Source organism: Protopterus annectens, chromosome 11.part0 (genome assembly GCF_019279795.1).
Source record: "Protopterus annectens isolate FY-2018-M chromosome 11.part0, PAN1.0, whole genome shotgun sequence".
Classification (NCBI taxonomy): domain Eukaryota; kingdom Metazoa; phylum Chordata; order Ceratodontiformes; family Protopteridae; genus Protopterus; species Protopterus annectens.
In genome coordinates this window covers 96,636,077-96,643,576 of record NC_056745.1, presented here as the reverse complement: position 1 = coordinate 96,643,576, position 7,500 = coordinate 96,636,077, and the positions used below count along the sequence as shown (strand labels likewise).

At 41.2% G+C, this 7,500-nt stretch overlaps 1 protein-coding gene across 1 annotated transcript in view; it reads left to right on the top strand.

Annotated features, from left to right (window-relative positions):
- The window catches only part of VWF (von Willebrand factor), a 749,192-nt gene that overhangs the window by 650,120 nt on the left and 91,572 nt on the right, over positions 1-7,500 (top strand). The gene's annotated exons all lie outside the window — the stretch shown is intronic.

The following is a 7,500-nucleotide window of genomic DNA, read 5'->3' as shown; positions in this document are numbered from 1 at the left end:
TAATTTATTTATAAATAAAACAAAATCTTACTAGGTTAAGCTGATTCTGTTTTTGTCATGTTACTCCTTATAACAGTTCCTAAGTGGTTTCTGTTTTCTTATTATTGAAACTTTATGGCCTTACACAATTGTACCGAAGTATGGGAAGAGGATGACACAGCAGGCACCTATATTGGCTACTGCATACTATTTTCTTTAGATTTCAGAGCCAGAAGGCTGCAGCGATACATAAAACACTGTATAACAAAGTTACGTATCTCACCAAGCTGCTTAACCTGTGATGGAGTGTACACCTCTATCAGTGGTGTTTTTTTTTCATTCATGAATGCTTTTGCTTAAACAGACAAGGTATATACAAGCGTATTTAAATAAAATTGTTTTATTGATCACCGCCATTTGCACTAACTGCACCACTGTGGCTTACTAAGTATTGCCCCTTACTCTCTAACTATTGCCCCCTACCATCCTGAAGGTTGTATGTTTTTGGATGTATCCTCTGTTATGGAATCTCTCAGATTAGCTATTGCCCCACGTGTAGCTGGCATGATAAACTAGGTATTTTGAAGTGATGTGGAAACAGACTTATATGTATCACAAACCTTTTATTGCTTCCTCGCAATGATTCAACATGTGAGAGTCATAAGTGTTTATTAAACTTAAAGGCTACCGTCTCACCTCAAAGTACATTTGGTTGGCACAACACACACACATACCTACAGCACAGAACACCTTTAGTGTGCCAACTTATGCTGATGTTGTTAGCAGAACATTGCCTAAGCCTTCCATAACAAAGACTAGGAAATCACAGCCAATACCTCACAAAGCAGCACACTTATCTATTCCCTGCATGCCCTTAGCCAGTACACATACCTCTAAAAACACAGGGGTGAAGATATCTAGCCTGTAAGGCCCGCTGAAACTGCATCCATGGATGATGATGATTTTTCTGTAGGTGACTGTATTGACTGGCATATGGATACCACTCTTACCAGGTGGAATAAAATGGAGTGATGGTTAGTTTTCTTTCCATAGATAGGAAATATAGCAAGGGCTCTTAAACCTCTCCATCCTGGCAATTATGATTGTGATCTGATAGCTGCCCACATAGGTGTGAATGACCTTAGATGCTGTGTCCTGAAGGACATGCAGAATGATACAATTGCTCTTCCTTTATATGTTTCCAAGGCAGGAAGGACACTAGTCTTGAGTGGTATTTTTCCATTACTCAGAATGATACTAAGGTTTGAAGAAGTTGGCATAATGGTTAAGGTAGTTACCTTACAAACATAAGGTGCAGGGTTTGATTCTCACATGGGGTAATTGATTAGGCTGAAAATGGCCCACAAGGGCAGTTAGCCTAGTACTAATCTATGAACCTATGAACCAGATAATTAGCTTTAATAATTGGATATGTACTTGTTGTCATTCTTGGGGATCCAGTCTATGTCATCTTGAGATGAGCTGACTGACAAGCCTTCCTTCTGTGGCAGGGATAGCCTACACATCTGTTACCATGGATTTTTCACTCTGACTAAAGGCTTTGATGACTCCATAGTGCTTTTTTTGGAGGGAGTGTGAGAATCAGCATAATATTATCCTTGTACCTCCTTTGGATGCACAGTACTAACAGTATTGACACCTATCTATTTTTTTCCAAACTATCCAGAAATCATCCTGTACAAACACTGTACAAACTCTGGTATTCTGTTTCAAAAAATTAAACAGACTATTGGAGTTTGTTAAATCGGTGGATTTATTATGCATTTTTATAGAGGCGAAACAATGAAAGGTGGCAACTCTATTTTATTTTACCTTTTTTTTTTGCCCTTGGATTTAACTTTTCCACATTTTACGTTTAATGTAGTAAGATTTATTCTAGGGTACCTAACTTACGCATGATGCCACTGGCAAATTTATATACAGTCGATCATGCTTCATTCGCATATGATGTGACATCACAACCATTTGGCATGTTGAAGTCACCCTACACAAGATTAATTACTATTTCATTTCTAGCTGCTGACAAACTCTATGTCCCTATCTTACCATGATAGCTGTGCTAGTGCTTTACCTGAAATTACCATTAATCCTCACACCTTTCTTTTGGGAGACTTCAACTATCCATCAATAAACTGGTTGATCTACACTACAAATGTCTGTGATGCCCAACACTTTTGTGACATGATAAATATTAACTCCCTTGTACAAGCAGTTAACCATTCTATATTCCCCTTCTTCATTTTTTCTAGCTACCCAGTACCCCATCCATTGCTCAGGCTACCAGCCTGTTTTACTGTCCCCTGACTATCTCCATTCTAAGGCTGGGACCAGCAGAGAACCTAAGGGTGTCTTAGGGGGCTGTACCATTGACTGCTTCCACCAGGAGATATTTTTCATTTATGACCTTCCCATTGGTATACCCTCCATGATCTCTTGTTATAGAATATCCCATTTTATCACTGTTTTCTATTTCAATCTGCTATAGCAGTCTCTCTTAAACAAACAGATGGTTATTAAGTTATCATGTTTTCTCATAGCTGTTCCTCTGCACTGTCTGTTATGGTATCTCCCAGCAACTATTGTCCCATATGTAGCCAGCATGATAAATTATGTCTTTTGAAGTGGTGTAAAAAGAGGCTCATTCTTATCACAAATCCTTTATTGCTTCCTCACAATGATTCAACATGTGAGAGGCAGAAGTATTTATTAAACTTGGAAGACACCTAAACCTCAAAACACAGCTGTGTGGTACAACAGCATGTAACACCTTCAGTATGCCAACTTACGCTGATTTTGTATTAGGCCTACTTGAAATTGCAGCAGAGTATTAGCATTTGTGAAGGATATCATCACCTCCTGACTGAGTCCTCAGGACCCCAAATTTAAACTCATAGATGTCCAAGTCATCCTACACAAGATTAAATACCATTTCATTGCCAGCTGCAGACAAAACCTGTGTCCCTTTCTTACCATGATAGCTGTGTTAATGGCTTAGCTGAGGTTACCATTAATCCCCAGACCTTTCCTTTGGGAGACTTCAACTATCCATCAATGAACTGGCTGACTTACAGTACAAATATCTGTGTTGCTCAACACTTTTGTGACATGATAAAAATTAACTCCCTTGTACAGTTAACCATTCTATATTCCCCCATCTATTTCATTCTTTCAGACTACCCCAGTGACCCCTCCATTGCCAGCTCTACCAGCCTCTTTTACTGCCCCCAGAATATCTCCATTCTAATGCTGGGTCCATCACAAAACCTACGGATGTTCTTTGATAGAATAGCAGGATTTGCATTAGCATGAATGTTTGGAATGATATGAAGTCTGAAACAAATGTCTGTCATTATTTTCTGACTTTAACCCTCAATAACCCTCAATAACTCCTAGCTGACAGGTTCAGCGCAAACTTCTCCCCCCCCTCCCCACCAAAAGGGCAAATATCTATCCCAGCAGAGTGCTGCCCCCTTGACATCTCAGATGCTCAGGCAAGAGCCGCCCTCTCCAAAGCAAAAACACAGCATCAATGGGACCAGACGGTGTCCCGGGCTGCATCCTAAATGAACTCCAAGAAGAGCTAAACCCAAACATAAAACTACTATTCAATCTCAGCCTTACTACAGGATATGTGCCCAAAAAGTGGTGTACAGCAACAGTGGTCCCTCTCCATAAAGGTGGTGCCTCAACGGATCCTGGAAACTATCACCCCATAAGCCTGGCTAGCTTGATCTGCAAAGCTATGGAAAGGATCATCATGGACTCCATAAATAAAGATATTGGGGACCTACAGCCACTGGATCCTACCCAGTTCGGCTTTAAGGGCAGATCCTGCCTCTTAAACCTGGTTGATTTCTTTGAAACCGTCACCAAGGCCATTGACGAGGGGAAGGTGGTCCACACAGCCTACCTGGACCTCGCAAAAGCCTTCGATACAATACCCCACTCGGGCATTATAGATAAGCTCACCAGCTTAAATATAAACCCCTATGTCACTAGATGGAATGCAAACTGGCTCAAGGACAGAACCCACATGGTTAGAATTGCTGGAGCCATGTCAGACTCCAAACCAGTTACAAGTGGTGTCCCACAAGGCTCAGTCCTGGGACCTCTCTTGTTCGGTATATATTTCTCGGAGGTACAGGCCAACACGGAAGGACTGTGGCTGACCAAGTTCGCAAATGACTACAAACTGGGCACTATAATCGACTCTCCAGCCAACACAAGCATCCTCCAAAAGGGCCTCATAGAAACAGACAACTGGTGCCAGAGCCATGGCCTCAAGCTAAATGCCAAAAGTGTATAGTCATCCTTTGGCAAAACAAAGTGCCCACAAATTACCACATAGGTGGTAATCCATTAAGTACAGAAGAAGTAATTAGGGACCTGGGGACCCAAGTTGATAGCAATCTCTCATTTGACAACCACATGGCCAAAGTGGTTAGAAAAACATTTTATATAGCCCACCTAATCATGAAGGGATTCACATCTAGATCAGGGAGGTCATCGTGCCTCTTTACTCATCCCTCATCAGGCCCATAATTGAGTATAATACCCCTTTTGGGATGTACCTTACCAGACACCTGCAGAAACTGGAAAGACCCCAAAAGTACCTCACCAAGAGGATCAAAGGGCTCAAACAGATGCCATATGCTGCCCGGTTAAAGAAACTCCAGCTCTACTCAGTGGCATACCGCCTGTTAAGAGGCGATCTGTGCCTGATGTATAAAGCCATGTCCAACCTGGAATTAATGGACATGCTGCACCTCAGAAAATCCAAATCCCATCGAGCTACACGAGAGACTTGAACCTCAGCACTGAAATAAATAGGACATGCTGGAGGGACAGATTCATAACCCAGAGGCTCCCTTCACTCTGGAATAAAATCCCAGTCCAGGTTAGGCAGAGTCCCTCATTGACTCTCTTCAAGAGGAATCTTGATGAGTGGATTGGAGATCATAGGTTTACCCCGGGTATCACTTCTGTGTCACTGTTAGACAGAGGCACAGTATACTAACCTCGAAAAAGGGCATAGCAAAATAAATTTAAAATGGGTGGCGAAAGCCAAACACATTCTGGCTAGGCTTATAAATGCCCTAGGGCAGATAGCCTAGTATGAACCTATGAACCTATGAGTTTCCAAAAAACCACAATTTTATGCGTAATGTACTGAAAATATGGGGCAAAAATCTGGACATTCTGCAAAAACCTGTACATTTGAGAGGTATGGTTGTGCCACTGACTGCTTCCACCAGGGGATATTTTTCTTTCATTTATGACCCTTTCAATGCTATAGTCTCCATTTTGACTTGTTATACCTAAGGTCTACTCCACTCTATAGACCATTCCTCACAATGGAAAGGCCTAGATTAATACCTCAGATTATCAAGCTGCTAATCAAACATGGGTCACCTGTGACATAGTTAGGGCTTTATCACTCTGTGCCATGGCACTGGCAAAAGGAGCCTAAATATTCTGCACCTTGTCCTCACAGATATAGCCACTGCTTACACACATCCATATACATCATCGTTCCTCACTAAATCAGACCATAAATCAGTACTTTTCCATTTAAATCTGGTGGTACTTCCACCTCAAATACCTCTGTGTCTAAGGACTTATCAAAAGGAAACCTTCTTCAATTACTTGGTGACCTAATTAAATTCCTCTCTAACTATACTATGACACACCCCTGTGCTAAACCTACCACCAATGTCTATGACATCTGTTTCCACTTAAGTAGTTGTAATGATAAGGAAGCCCCAATAATCAAATATAATGAGGAATTTAAAAACAAATCCATATGGTGGAATACTCATATCAGAAAACTATATGGCAAAAGAAAGAGATTATTTACTATCAATAAGGCATTTTATTTTACCCACTTTAACAGCAGATCTACAGCCTTCTCTCTGTACTTGTTCTCTTATAGGTCTGCTATCTCTGTAGCCTTTCAAACCATAATCCAATTGAAGAACCCAGACTGTCATCAACAGATAAATAAGACATCCTGATATGATACTTTCATATCTCAGCATATCTCCCACAAACATTCAGTACATGACACGAAGAGTAGCACCCTTGCCAATTTCTACATAAAATTAGACAGTTGAATGGGCACCCTCAAATATGCCACCAAGTCTATCTTATATTAACCTCCTTGAAATAACAGGGAACTTTTAAGTGTAATGTATTGATTACGCTTGTAATGATCTGTAGACTGATTACCTAGTACCTCCCTATGTACCTATCATCAGAGAGATAGCGGTCTTTTGTAGCACCTGGAGCTGATCTCCATACTGGTGCCCCATCTCCCCAGCTCTTCATTCGAAGAGCAAAAAATAAAATAAATAAATAATATGAGCAAAGTATTAACTAGCACCTTGAGCAGGTAGCCAGATGCCAGATACAAGCCCCATCCCTGCTTCCCCAGCTGTTCTTTGGAAGAGCAAATAAAAAGTCCCCTCCATCTAAACACGTCTCCTCCCTGCCCCATCTCTTCACTGAAAGGCATGCCCCCTCCCTGCTCCAGCTCTTTATTTAAAGGCATGCCCTCTCCCTTCCCCAACTCTTCATTGAAAGGCACTTCCCCTCCCTGCCCCAGCTCTTCATTGAAAGTCACACCCCCACCCTGCCCCAACTCTTCATTTAAAGGCACTACCTCTCCCTGCCCCAACTCTTCATTGAAAGGTACGCTCCCTCCTTGCCTCAACTCTTCAATGGAAGAACAATAAAAAAATATATCTCCCTTACTCTGGCTTTCAAGCCCAATGCACACTCACTCCCTGCCTTAGATCTTCTTCGGAAGAGCAAGGTAAAAACTTTTGCTGTTTTCTTAAACTGTAACAAGTTAATTACTATAAGCTCAATACAGTTTACCCCACACAAAGCAGTGATGTGCTGAAATCCCTTTGTCTGTACATAAAGAAGAATGCAGGAACTGCACTTCATGATCACACCTTCTAACACCTTGCATCTATGGCAGCTGCTCCTTTCTCCCCACCCTTGTTACACTACTGTCTATCATAGTAAAACCCTTTACTCCACCTCCTCTACCGACTGGCACCTCCCTGAGTTTTAATCACAGCACTTCTATGCAGCACTAAATTGCTCATTTATGCTGTTTCCACTAAGGTATAAATGAAAAACGTGTGAAATGAGATGCATATGCATAAGGTATAATATGCAAATGTGATGCAATGGCATTGCAGTCAAAAATATTACCTCTGTTTGCAACATAACTACTGCCTCTTTGCTACTTCCTAAACATCATTCTGCATTGCCTCTGCTTACCTAGGATGTGAGGGCCAGGTACATTCAAAATTTTGATTTTACATGTAATATATCTGGCTAGTTTTGTATGCAAACCAGCTGTTATTTTAAAATTAGTGGAAAGATAACTTCCATTCTTCTCTGCTTTTGAGGTTTGCATTGCAACTAGTCAGCACTGGAGAAATGTGCCATTATGATTAATGAGTCAGCTTGTGTTCCAGTTGCTTC